We start from the raw sequence: 14,883 nt of genomic DNA, 5'->3' as shown, positions 1-14,883 counted from the left end.
TTTTAGTTTCTGGATGAAATAATGTTAGGAATTTAATTCGGTATCTACTATGCCGGCACACGCACGCATACATCCATATTCTACATATTCATAGGTGTGTGTGTGTGTGTGTGTGTGTGTGTGTGTGCGTGTGTGCGTGTGTGCGTGTGTGCGTGTGTGCGTGTGTGCGTGTGTGTGTGTGTGTGTGTGTTTGTGTGTGTGTGTAGGACATATAAAAGTAAATGTGATAGCTTCATACAGCTTTGTAATTTTTAAGTACGTACCTACGTTTGGCAGAGCATGGAATATTTAATTTTGTGTGCTTAATCAATAATGTAATTTCTTGGTTCAAGATAGACTTTCTAGGCTGCAACAACTGCAGATAGTATTTAATCACGTATAAATTGGTCCCTTATCTAAAAGTCACCAGTTATTGATATGGGGTTTATAGCTATATTTTTCTAAAACCTGATAAATGTTACTAGTTTCGTGTGAAATCTTTTTTTGAAATGTTCTAAATGTTCAATTATAACGGTAGATTTTGTTCTAAAGTTGCTCAGATTTCAATATAATCAATCCAGTTTTTGCTAACGTTACCTGTAAAAGTATCAGCATACATAACTCATTCTATCCCAGGTAGTTCTTCTGACTGAGTATACACGTCGTGACGTTAGGTGAGAAGTGTATGGACTATAATAATAATTATCGAAATTACAGAAACACAACCAAGTCAAAGAGTGAGTTCCATGAAATCCACATGACTTGTTAAAAAAGGACGCAAAAATTCTCTCAGTTATTGCTTAGTGTGTCTAAAACTCACTGAATCATGTATTTCTAGACACACTGACTGAAAAGAGGGAGATGAGATTATTATGGACAAGTAAATCTTGTTGCTCAAAGGTTTAATTGATCAGGGATGATCTGAGGCTAAACAACAACAAAAAAATATATATAACGCACAGATGGCTAAGTATGTAAGGCATTAGACTATACATTAATATCTCAGGGATATTATCTTTACTCCTATTCTATAAAAAAAAATAATGCGCCAGACATCAATTTCCAAAGCTGCAAGTTTTAGCTCTACTTCAATTCAGCCGCTGTCAATAGACTTAAGTTAGAAATATCAGAAACATTTTCTTTATTAAACCCCAAAGACGAGTCTATGAATCAAAATAATGGTGTATATGAAAAGAAACTTCATGTTTTATATATCAGTAAAGTTTTAAGTTGTTAAACATCTCAGGTGGACTAAATTATATTGTCACCTATAGACGTTTGCGACAAATTTCTATAATAAATATCTAGGTATTCTACACGTGTGGAAATCTGTGAAGTACGCTTATATACAGATATATTTATGTATGAGTCTATATGTGTGTGTATGAGTGAGTGTATGTGTGTGTGTGTGAGTGCGTGTGTAGGGGAAATATGCATACATATATCCATTTACGAGTGTCTATATATATAAATATGTATGTAGTTGGTTGTATTTTATTACAAACAATAGCATTAATACAGCAAAATCTTACTCATGCCAGCAAATGATACAGTAGAAGGTTTATTACTATTCTGTCATTCTGTGGTTGTCAATGCCTGCTCCTACAAATTCTGTAAATTATCGAAAATATCAATAATAACTATAGTAGTAGTAGTAGTAGTAGTAGTAGTAGTAGTAGTAGTAGTAGTAGTAGTAGTAGTAGTAGTAGTAGTGTCTAGGCACATATCTATTGGTAATAGGTAGAATTCATTTTCTTTTTCCCTGTTTTATTACTGGTAATTTTATGAGTGAACGAGGGAACTTTTAGAAGCAGGAATAACACCAAACCTTCCTTATGTTATTGCATCATATCAATTTTCAAAAATAACGCAATGAATGGTGTAGTCGGGAGTACATTACGCCCGACAAAAGATGGAGTAGTAACTTCTGTAATGCTTTTGATAGAAGGCATGCTCAATCAAAGCTGATATGTGGCTAAACAACTTCAAGACCATCACCAATAATTGATAAAAATCTTTTATCGATTTCTTGTGGTCAAAGAGGCAAAATCTACTTTGGGGAAATTTGAATAGAGAAACAACAACTGACACTAAACGCTGACATATTTCCTATAACTTACAGTTTCAGCTATCCCAATGATTCATGATTTTAAAATTTTAACATTAGACCTAGAACGAAAAAGGTTATGAGGAACACGGATATATATATATATATATATATATATATATATATATATATATATATATATATATATATATATATATATATATATATATATATATACATAGTCTATCCGAGTCAACCACCAGAAATATTTTTTATTCACTCTACACGAGTGAACGACAAAGATTTCGCATAGTTGAATTAAGAACCTAAAGAAGAGACGGAACTATATATACAATTAGACATCTAGACTGATGTTTTACAAATTCAATGACGATGACAGCAATGGCTGTAACAATGACGATAGCAAAGATGATGCGACAACGAAGACGACGATGACGATGATGCGATGATGACGATTATGATGCGTCAAAAACCTTCGGATTATAGACGTATGTATACAGGATGTTGTGTCGCCCATGTCTTTCTCAATACAAATAACGGTTTACCTAGAAAGCTATTTTTCTAAAGCATAACCAAACAACATTCAGTAAGTTTCCTATAGAATGCTAACTAAACTTGAAAAAAATCAGATTTGTCATAGACGTTGTCTATCGACTGCTGGATGAAACTTCCGCATGCCGTTTACAGTCTCTTCTGTGATAGATGTATGTCTACCGCTCCACGTTGGCCAACTACCACTGGAACGGAGTGCTGCCAAGATCATGAGATTATCTTTGGGTATCAGTACCTCGGCAATTACTATGTCCCAAACAAAAATCACGAAACTCACTTGGCGAAACCAATTTCTCAATCAATTAGTAGGGAAATGGTACAAATCGATGCCTAAGTCTGTCTTCGAATATGATTAACGCTGAGTTTATTGATATGACATACTGCTGTGGCGTATTGATATGGTGACTGACTGGTAATCAAAAGATTGATCGATAGTTCGCGCAGTAATTGTCATTGTTGTGTACATGCGAAGATTCTTAACTTATTTTATTGCCACACCTCCCAGTTGCAAGTTAGTCGACAATGATTGTCTCAATATATGATTAATGAGCCTGGGGTAGTGAAATCAAATCATTTTATATATTCTATGCAGGTGGATCCAATCACTTGGTCGTACGATGTTGGGTCACAACAAAAACCGTTTCTCTTTATCTTAGAACAAAGTAGCCCGATGAATGCCACTGGTTTCCAGGACACTCCAAATTTCAGTCTGAATGCAAATGCTGGAGATCTAAGTATATGTATTTGGAAGGAATTAACTTAAAATTTAAAATTTCTGGTGTTATTTTGAATCGGCTGAACAGGTGTTTACCACTATAGAAGAGCACCCGTACTAAACTTAAAAAGTGACGTAACCCTAATTAGATTAATGGTTCAGAAATCGATAAACTACTCCACTATGCTAACGCAGCTCATTTTTTATGAACAGTTACCTTCGGTATTACTTGGATTACATTCCTAGTAATAATATGCATTAACTCCCTACTAGACCTTCATTTAACAGCAATTACATTTTCTCAGCAAAGAAACACTTCTTGTGATTTATACCGAAAAGTGAAGAACAAAATGAAAATGAGAATATTCAGTTGTCTCATCTACTCACAGATCTTAAAAATCCACATACGACACTTAGAATTGGTAAATTTGATAGATTGTTCTTAGAAAAAAAACTAATTGTGCTTTACTGATGATGAATAAACAGAGAGACATGAATGCAGAGACAACAGGCAACTGATAAAACAGAGCCTGTTGTCATTTACATAAACATTACAAAAGAAAATAACAGAATTGACACACGCAGACAATAGGAAGAAAGTAGCAAAAAAACAAAATTTCTAGTGTATTATCTACAGTTTGGTCTAGAATTATATTACCAGTGTCCTTGAAATAAAACTTAGTTTGTTACGTAAGGTGGCTGAACTTCAAAGACGTACATCGCTGTGAAAATGAAACGAAATTACCCACTACATTGAGTTAAGTGGATATCTAACACGTTATTTGCAACTCTTTCGCTCACTATCTTTTACCTTTCTCTCCATCTACCTATCGAAATTTCTGTTAGATAACATTTTTCATAGTATGAATATGAAATTAGATTGTCATTGAAATCTCACTGCAATCTATCATTATTTAAATTCTGTTTGGGTTAATTATAGTTCTGATTAAGTTTCTGATTGAAAGGTCTTTCCGGACAGCTTAGCAAAATGAATACAACTAATTAATAAAAAGTCAAACAACTAAATCATTTAATTGCGTTTATGTAACACATATAGATATTATTTCATTTTGAAGCATCAGAACATCAACTTAGCCGAGATCTGATTGGGGAGATTTATGATGGAACACGTTCCAACCGTAATCTTTTATTATCATGCATATGATTTTAAGATTATAAACCAATATATTCTTCCTACTTTTCAAGTTGGAAGAGTTTGATATGAGGGACATTTGGCTGCTATTATTAGCAAGTTGAAGGCAGCAAGTTGGTTGGACCATTAGTACCCTAGACAGAGTGCTTAGCGGTAGTTCAACTGCTTTTACGTTCTGAATTCAAATTCCACCGAGGTCGACTTAGCCTTTCATTCTTTGATGAAAGAGGTCGATAAAGTAAGTACCAGATGAGTACTATGATTGATGTAAATCACTAGCTCCTCCATCCAAATTTCAGGCATCGTACCCATAGTAGAAGGAATGACTACCAAGTCGAACAACTGCATAGAATCTCTTCTTGGCTCATTACTTCGAACATATGACCGTGTAAGTGGCTAAGAAGGATATTGATTGGTTAATGTTCAAAGAGAACTAGAAACTCTATACAACAAACACAATAACTATACATATTTGTATCTAGCCTCGCTATCACCATCATTGATCGAGTTAGTCAGTGAACACTACTGAATCTCACAACCCTTTTCAAATCAAACCATGGACAACACATTGCCGCACTGCTCATGTGTTGTCCAACATTTCTGACATCCTTATACTTAAGCAATTGGTTCTTAGCAATATACAACCTTCTCCAAGCAGCTATGACGTTTCAAAAATACATCTGTGGCGTAATACTTTTAGACATTTGCTGCATTTCAAAACTACGCCACATAACTGTTTTTTACAATGACTTTGAAACGCCATAGGAACTAGGGAGCTCTGGCATGCTATGTTTATACATTTTCTGCATGGCAAAATTGCGATGCTTCTTTACATGAATTAAAGATTATTGTTTCTGTTATAGGTTTTCTGTTTTATTTTAAGTCATCCGAGCTGTTAGTGAAGCATACATGGTCCTTTTGAATCTATGTTAAAGAACCTGATGATGCTATTGTTTACATCGGCATTTAATGAAATAATAATAATAATAATAATAATAATAATAATAATAATAATAATAATAATAATAATAATAACAATAATGATAATGATAATAATAATAACCCCTTGTGGGTATTTGTTGCATTCTGTATAATAACGCTTGTTATCTGGTATGTGGCAAACATTAAGCTGTAGAAGCATGCCATCCCGTAACAAAGAGTAATGTTAAATATTAATTGCTACGCAAAAAAATGGAAAAACTTCGAACAAACAAAAAAATATGAATAAATAAAATTAACACGTATTTTCCTATTTTATTTCTTTTTTTTCCAGTTGATCGTAGATTACATTATAAAATTCTAAATAGTTATTGCCTTAAACATAATATGATCGACTAAAACATGAAAAGAAGTTTTTAAAAATTTCGAAACAATATTCTTTTATTGATAGTATTGTTGTTGTTATTGTTATTATTATTGCTATTGTTATTATTAAGATTTCAGAAATTAAATTACTCATTTCACTATTCACCCACCATTTTTCATCTTATTTTTCATTAAAAAAGTATATAACTAATTAGTAATTTAAGATATTCAATAATTTGAAATGAAATGACTAAAACAAGACAAAAAAAAATAACTAGAGAAAAGAAAAAAATTACAACAAAATACATTAGCTTATAATTTTTTTTTTAATGTAAAAAATACTTTAAGTTCTAAAATTAAAATAATAATAATAATTATAATGCATTCTTTTTGCCTCAAGGGCATAATAATAATAATAATAATAATAATAATAATAATAATAATAATAATAATAATAATGATGATGATGATGATGATGATGATGATGATAATAATAATAATAATAATAATAATAATAATAATAACAACAACAACAACAGTAATGAAAAACCAGAAGAACTACGAAAGTGTAACCATATCGATGAAGAAAGAGCAGGATAAAAACATTCGTACTTCAGTGCTTGACATTTCGACTAAAGATAGCTTCAAAGATATGGTAGGGGGATATCGATAATTGATAGTGAAACAAATGAATCATACTTCAATTACAGTGAATATTCTAGAAATTAATTTTGACGCTAACCACTGACCTATGTAAAGAGAGTTGGCTGAAAATGAAAATAACGAAGTACTATTGAACGGAGAACACATATACTATTACTTCTTACCGTCCCCCGTCTCTATCTTAGAATTAAACATTTAATTCCGCTTCTTGCTTGTCTTCTGTGCGTATTGATTTAGATCGACAAGTGTGAGTTTCTATTAGTGATACTTCTGAATAGCTCTATATAAACTGCATACGGAGTGGGATGTCTATCTGTATGCGCGCTTGCAATAATGAAACAGAAGTAGAAATCTAGCAAATGAGGAAGATGCAACATGGTCGCTCACTTGTTAGAAACAGTGACCGATTGTCCATCAAATAAAGACTTAACCTCTTAAAGAAGGATGCATTTGAAATAATGTAGTCATACATACCCACAGATTGATGGAAGAATCAAGATTGAATACTATTGATCAAAGATTGTTTCACCTAGGAATGACTTGAAGGCTAAATGAAAACAGGCGCAGGCGTGACCTTGTGGTAAGAAGCTTGCTTCTTAACCGCATGGTTCCGAGGTCAGTCACAATGCGTGGTACCTTGGGCAAATGATTTCTACTGTAGCCTCAGGCCGACGAAAGCCTTGTGAGTGGATGTGGTACAGGGAAACTGAAACAAGCCTGTCGTATGTGTATGTCTGTCTGTTTGGGTGTCTGTCTGTTTGTGTGTCTGTGTCGGTTACCCCATCACCGCTTGACAACCGGTCGTACATTGGCAGTTCAGCAAAGAGGTATGAAAGAATAAGTACTAGACTTAAGAAATAAGTCCTGGGGTCGATTTGTTCGACTAAAATTGCTCAAGGCGGTGCTCCAGCATGGCTGCTGTCAAATGACTGAAGCAAGTAAAAGATTAAAAGAAAAGAACTACAAGAACAGGAAATAGATACATTTTTGTGTCATTTGTGGAGTTAATATAAAATTGCAAGAACCACAAGAGCGAAAGGAAGCCCAACTAGGTTCGAAACATGGCAGAATAATTTCCTCATCTTTCTCATCTGCAAAGGAGATAGCTACAAGACTTTGCATTAGTTTACTTGCCACAGCGTAGGCGTTGACACATAAAATTTCTAATGAATTTTATAATATATTCTGCTTGTGCACATTTAAAATACAGCTGAAACAAATGGCACATTTACTACAAATGAATTACAAATATTACAAATAAAATATCCCGTCATCATGCGACACGATATATAGATAGATAGACATAAACACACACACATACACATACATACATATATATACATATGTGGTGTTTGTATGCGCTTATACACACTAGTACATGTATTCCGGCAAAAGTGATAGCAGTTTAAAGAAAATAGAATGAACTATTATTTAATAAATTCATCGACATAACATATATTCCATATATTTGATATAGACTTGTATAGTAAGAATAATTAAACTTTTATTGAAAATATTTTGAAGGATTGGATCCAAAGAGAATTAAATATTATAGGAAGTTTCATACAAATTGTTTTAATATATTATTGAGACTAAAACAATAAATCTTCTTTATTAAATTGTTTTATTAAATTGTTAAAGATTTCTCCAACTATTATTTTAATAACCACTGGTGAGCCAATGCCACCAAAACTGTCAGTGATTCAAATGTTCAAATATACATTAAAAATTATATTCATTCATGATTTATGCCAAGAAACGCGTAAAAAGTCAGCATGAGTTTATAGTTCACAGTTTAATTACTTTAGTTCTTATTGCGCACAAGATTTCTTAACGATTTTCTTCCCTAAAAAGAAGGAAATTGTATCAAACACCGTTCTTTCAAAAACTAAACTAATGATAAGAATTATGTAAACTATAATACAGAATGAATAATTTTGGCGGGACAAAAAGGATACGCACGAACATCCACACCCACACACTACGTACACACACACACACACACACACACACACACACACACATATATTACTGTGCTTGGCAGATGTATTAATTTAAATGTTAAGCTTTTCTGGTATGAGATACTTCTCGTTACTTTCGGTGTTTCATTGTATGTGTATTGGTGTGGTCATTTGTGAATAAATGTGTGTTTGCCAGAATCTGTGTACATGAGTTAGTGCGAATGTGTGTTTATGTGCCGAAGTATTTCATTGAGAATAGGATCTTCTTGAGATTTGAAATGTCAGTCAAACTTCAACAGGAGTTCGATGTTTTGCATGGTAGATCCCGAATACACAAGAATTGAGGGAGGCTAATGTAAAATTTCATTCTGTAGTCATAATCACCTAAGACGAAATGTGTGTCTATACATACATACATATATATATATATATATATATATATATATATATATATATACTAACAGCTAAGCCCGATTTCACCTGGTCGGTTTGGTCAATATGGCTGTATAACCTGCTCTGTATGCATGCTTCAGTATTTTCTATTCTGTCCGTCTACGTCGGTTTTTCTGTTTTCGTAAGATCGTTCCTTTTTGATTTTACTCTATTTCTCCTCCAGCTATTTCCCTCTAGATCTCTCTACATTTTTCCTTCATCGTTTTTACTATTACTTTCTTATCTTCTCTCTCTCTCTCTCTCTCTCACACACACACACACACACACACACACACACACACACACACATACACACACACACACACACATACACACACACACACACACACACACCCACACACACACAACACGTTCTCGCACGCACCTATAATTTTATTCTCTTGTCAATCTTCATTCCATGTCAACACACTGAAGTATGCTTTTATTTTCTCCATCTCTTTGACGCTGATTGTCTATATTCTGCCTCCCTTCTTATAATTACACTCTTACGAAAGTGAGAAGAATTACTCCGTTTTTGTATTTAATTTGCAAGATTCCTGATGTGAACACGTGTGTTGAAACAAATTGACCGTCATTACATCAATAATAACGAACACAGACACTGGTTCAGTTTCAATATATTTCATTCACATTTAACCAACAAATTAAACGATCGATTAGTTAGCTAATTAGGTAAATAACAATAAAGGAGTGAAATTGAACCAGTGCGTGTGCTTATTATTATTGGTGTAATGACTCTCCTTAGATAGAAAATAAAGACAAACTAAACATAAATATGCAAGGAAGTTCGTCCAAAAAATCTATGTATCTATACACACGCACACACACATATACAGACAGACATAAATAGATAGATAGATAGATAGATAGATAGATAGATAGATAGATAGATAGATAGATAGATAGATAGATATGTCTCTATGCCTGTCTCTATGAATGTATGCACGTACATATATGCATAATATGTGTGTGTTACTATTGTTCTTTTCGCCTGTAGTATTTTATTTTAAAATACCTATTTACATTTTATCTTGTATTTAACATTAATGCCATTATCACCTTGTGTTTACAATTTCTAAAACTACTTTAAACTATAACATCTTTTTTTTCTTAATATTACAAGTAATTGTATCGTCATTAGCATCGCTTCCATCGTACTGCTCTTTCAGCCAACCCAACTCCAAATTTTCTCAGGGGAGACGATAGTGTTAGCATCTGTCTATATTGTGAGAAGAGAATAAGCAACAAGATCTCTTACTTTATTTCTATCCAAACACTGTATCATTGTGTACATTATTATTCCAAATTAATTCCACAACTTATCACTTGGTCGAAAACTATTTACTTTCATACACACTATAGCACACAAATACACATACACACACCATATATATGCATATATATATATATATATATATATATATATATATACATAAACACACACACACACACACACACACACACACACACATAATATATATATATATATATATATATATATATATATATATATATATAACCGTATATAGATAGATAGATCGTATTCCTTGAAGAAAATAACTTGCAAGCTACGCAGATGATACGAAAGTCTTGCAGAAAATACAGAACCCCAGTATATATATATATATATATATATATATATATATATATATCTGTGTGTGTGTGTGTGTGTGTGTATAAATACATTTATATATATATTTTTTTAATATTCTCTAATTACTAAAAAAAACAACCACAACTCATCATTATAAACGAAAGTTAGCACCAGTGAAAATTCTTTTGTCGCTCAACCATTTTATTTAGAGTCTTCACTGAGATTCTTCTTGTGTTTCCATCACCTTTCACTTTCATTGTGAAGAACTGACCAAATAACATTTTTTTCATCGTTTTTATTTACGCATGTATTCACATATTTCTTTTTGTATTTACTTACTTATTCGTTGGTTTATTTATTTTTATATATTCATTTACCTCCTATTTATTTGTGTATTTATTCACTCACGAATTTATTTTATTTGATTCATGTACATCCATATTCATTTATTATTTTTTCTTTATACATTCGTTTCAGTTATTTTCGTTTTGGTTAGATTTATTTCCACCCATCTCATACTTTTATATAGCTCATTAACTATTCATTTCGAACCCTATTCCTTTCATTATGATACCTATTTATCTTTTATTTTTACCAACTTCTCAACAAGATACTATAATAGCTGTTCTAATATATGCATCCTTTTCTGACCAGTTGATCCTGTCCACAAATCTCTTTGAACTAACTTTGACCCAACTCGAATACGATTATACATATTGTATAGACACTCAATGACTATTCCACTCTCTGACGAATCCTTCAAGAATATAACAGTATTTATTTTGTAAGAGCTTCCTAGCAATAAAAAGATGAATATTCTCTCTACTTGATGTACTGAGTATCTTAATATAGCTAAGATTCCTTTTGTTTCCAACGGAATCGCTAACTGAAAGTGTGTGTGTGTGTGTGTGTGTGTGTGTGTGTGTGTGTGTGTGTGTGTGTGTGTGTGTGGTGTGGTGTGTGTGTGTGTGTGTGTGTGTGTGTGTGTGTGTGTGTGTGTGTGTGTGTAAATATATGCGTACATATATATATTTTATATGCTGAAGAGATCAATAAAGAGAGCCAAACACGAGTCTATAATTGATCCCTGGCCCCGCAAAAATATTCTTTTGCCCTTTCTGTTGCATTTACCCCATCTCGTGAACATAATTGAATTTCATGAAATTATCTCCCCTTCTTTATCCGAGACGATAAAATTTGCCGTAACGTCTTTGTTTTCGGTTGTTAATGTAGACGGAAATTTCAATAAAGAATCTATTTTTTCACTTAATTACACACACACAAAAAAAACTACACACAACCACGTTTGAGTGTATACTTGTATACACATGTAAATATATGTACATATAACCGTATAAATGCGATTGTACAAATATATAAGTATATATGTGTGCTAATAAAAATATATCTGTGCGTATATGTGTGTGCACCTATATGCTTATATATTTATATAGGTATGTATGCATATATATACATATAGGTATGAATATACATGTGCGTGTGTGTGTGTGTGTGTGTGTGTGTGTGTGTGTGTGTGTGTGTGTGTGTGTGTGTGTGTGTGTATGCTTTTATGTTTGTAAGATATTTTATTACATTTTTGCCTCTGCTTTGTTTCAATATATGAGACAATATTGAATACTCTATATTTATTCGTGCAACAACTGATGTAACTTTATCGGCAAAACCTCTCGTAAATGTCATTCACCTCCCCATTGACTGGCGACAATATACGAAAGATGTGTCATTGGTGACTTTTATCTCATATGCTTACAATTTCCACAGAAATAATACCAATTTTGTCAATACAGGATGCCATAAAAACAAACCATTAAAACCTGTAAGATTCCATGGATTTCATTTCCTTGTTGTTCGTTCTGTATTTGCTTTACTCGTAAAGAAATATTGCTGGACTGAATTAGATTTTGTGTGTTTGTTACTGAAACTTATGAGTGGTGATGGAGATTCATGCAACTCCGTTGGGTTGTTGTATTATCATTCAAGACTGAGAATTAATTTAATGTATATGTGGAGAGTGTCATCCTAGCGGAACGTAGCTTAATTTCTGAGCTGGAAACATATTTCATGTAGGATGAATTAGAATCATGAAACATAATGACTCGGTGAGGAAAAAAATCAATATTTCTCAATGATTAATTCTTTTTTTCTTTTTTTTATGATTTCTGTATAAGCGGGAGTCAATTTCAGATTTTTTTCACTAGTCAAGTGCGGATGTCCAGTGTCGTACATTTATCAAAGGAATTTTCAATCATAACATCACCATGTAAGCTGAAGTTTATGCATTACTGATGAAATCAGAATAATATGGAATGAAGTCAGGAGTTGTTTACCGAAATAAGTGAAATAATATTAGTCATTGATTTCGTTTTTATCATCACATAATTTCTATTTAGTCTGTTGCTGTCTCTGTCTATGGCAGAGCAAATTTTATATAATGCACACTAATGCAACATTCATGAATACTGCAATGCTGTCACAGCGTAGAATAGTGAACTTTACTAGTTCACTTTACCCATCCACATGCAATACAGTAATTTCTTTTATGTCATTAGGAGTGAAATGTTTTGGTTCTGGAAACTATTGTCTTCGTAATAACGTTTAAACGGATAATTCTCTACTTAGTAGCTCGATATCCAATGGAGTCACTATCAGCGATTAATGCAACTTGTATTAAATAAAACCCTACAACTGTCTATTTTATCTGCCAATACAATTCTTCCTTGTTAGGAATTTGCCAATCCAAAACTAAACGGATAACTAATAATCAGATATGTTACCATAACACTTAGGGTTGCCGAATATCATCACTGAAAAATTACTCTTCCAAACGGTATGTTAGAATTCAAAGCAAGTGATTTCATACTACTTAAATAGGATCTTTTTTAAAACGGGGGCCACATTTTTCATTAACGAAACACTTTGAAACTTGGAACACTGGTAGAATGTGTCATATAAAACATCTTTTTCTCTAAGTCTTCTTTTAAAAAAAAGAAATCCATAAGTTATTCCATGTTAAAGTTGTCGTATTTCTGTAATTTCAACCAATCACTGCCGTCCATTCAGCCGATATACATTAAGTGCCGACTACATAAACAAACGATTCTGAAACAATTAACCCTAACCCTAACCCTAACCTTAACCCAAGGGTTAGGGTTAGGGTTAGGGTTAGGGTTAAAGCAAATTTAAAATGAAAAAAGCAAATAAAACGAAGGTATGGAGATTAAATACGCTTTACATCGCTTAATCAGCCAAAGGAGTAAATGTAAACAACTGAATACTTGTCAGTGATTGGTTGAAATTATCGAAATAAGACAATTTTTTACATGAAATAAATTCGAATACAAAAATATTTTTCTGTTCTATAACACAAAATAGATAAGTATACGAAGTTTGAAAGTCTTTCCGTACCAAAAACACTACGTAAAACATTAATGAAAAATGTGGCCCCCGTTTTAAAATAGATCCCTTAAATAAGCTATAACCATGGCAGAAACTGGAGTATAGGGAAATCTGAGAGAAAGAAAACGTCTCAAATGAATGGGCTTTGTTGTTTCAAACAAGTACTTTTGTTGTTTCAAACAAGTACTTTTGTTGTTTCAAACAAGTACTTAAAAACGTTATGGAAATTATTTTGTGGCAGATTGTTATTGCAGAGGACGTTATACGCTCAGCTGTTATCGAACAGTCATAAAATCAACGCTATTCCAGATATGAATATCTCCGAATTTGCTGCGACAGTGTATTTAGGACAACCTTAGCCAATATATCTTTCCATTCTTAAAATGAAACGCTGTGTCTTGACAGGAATTTGACTGCTACGTTGATAGGTTACTTGATCGATAGAATTTAAATGCTTGAGGTACACACAAAACGCAGTGCGAGTGGAAACCTAGAAGATTTAGACTAGGTTTTCTCTATTTGTGTATTATATTTAGCTAATAGATTTTTGAATAAGGCCAGGACCAATTAATATAAACCCAGTTTAGTCGTAGATTGTAGCCTGTAGTTGTAAGATGAAAAATCTTTCACTTTCACCCCTTATTTTGTTACTTCTTTCTCCTTCTGTCTATAGCTATCCCTTGTCCCTCATTCTCTCTCTTTTCTGTTTACCGAAGCTAAGCCAAACAAGCCTGAATTCATTGTAGATACGAAAACCTTATCCATAAAATCAAATACTTTGGGGCTTTGTGTTTAGCGCGTAACTTGAAAGATTGTCGCTATTTCCGCTTCAAAATTGTAAATTTCTAAACTTTTAATGTTTCAGTCCCCAAGCAAATGTATAATGGTAGTTAAAATTAAAAGAAAGATGTATTTGTAATTTGAATGAGAGAAAATAAAGTTACTTTGGAAAAACACGTTTAACTAAAATTGAGAAGTGTCGTCATCCATAAAAATATATAAACTGTTTTGCAGCTTGCTAGG

General features: G+C 32.7%; 1 protein-coding gene across 2 annotated transcripts in view; it reads right to left on the bottom strand.

Annotated features, from left to right (window-relative positions):
• Positions 1-14,883, bottom strand: part of LOC106878504 (lens fiber major intrinsic protein) — an 866,292-nt gene that overhangs the window by 470,470 nt on the left and 380,939 nt on the right. The window lies entirely within an intron of this gene.

This window comes from Octopus bimaculoides, chromosome 3 (assembly GCF_046866305.1).
Source record: "Octopus bimaculoides isolate indiv1 chromosome 3, ASM4686630v1, whole genome shotgun sequence".
Taxonomy (NCBI): domain Eukaryota; kingdom Metazoa; phylum Mollusca; class Cephalopoda; order Octopoda; family Octopodidae; genus Octopus; species Octopus bimaculoides.
The sequence above is the reverse complement of the archived record's forward strand: the minus strand, read 5'-3'. Positions and strand labels throughout refer to the sequence as shown.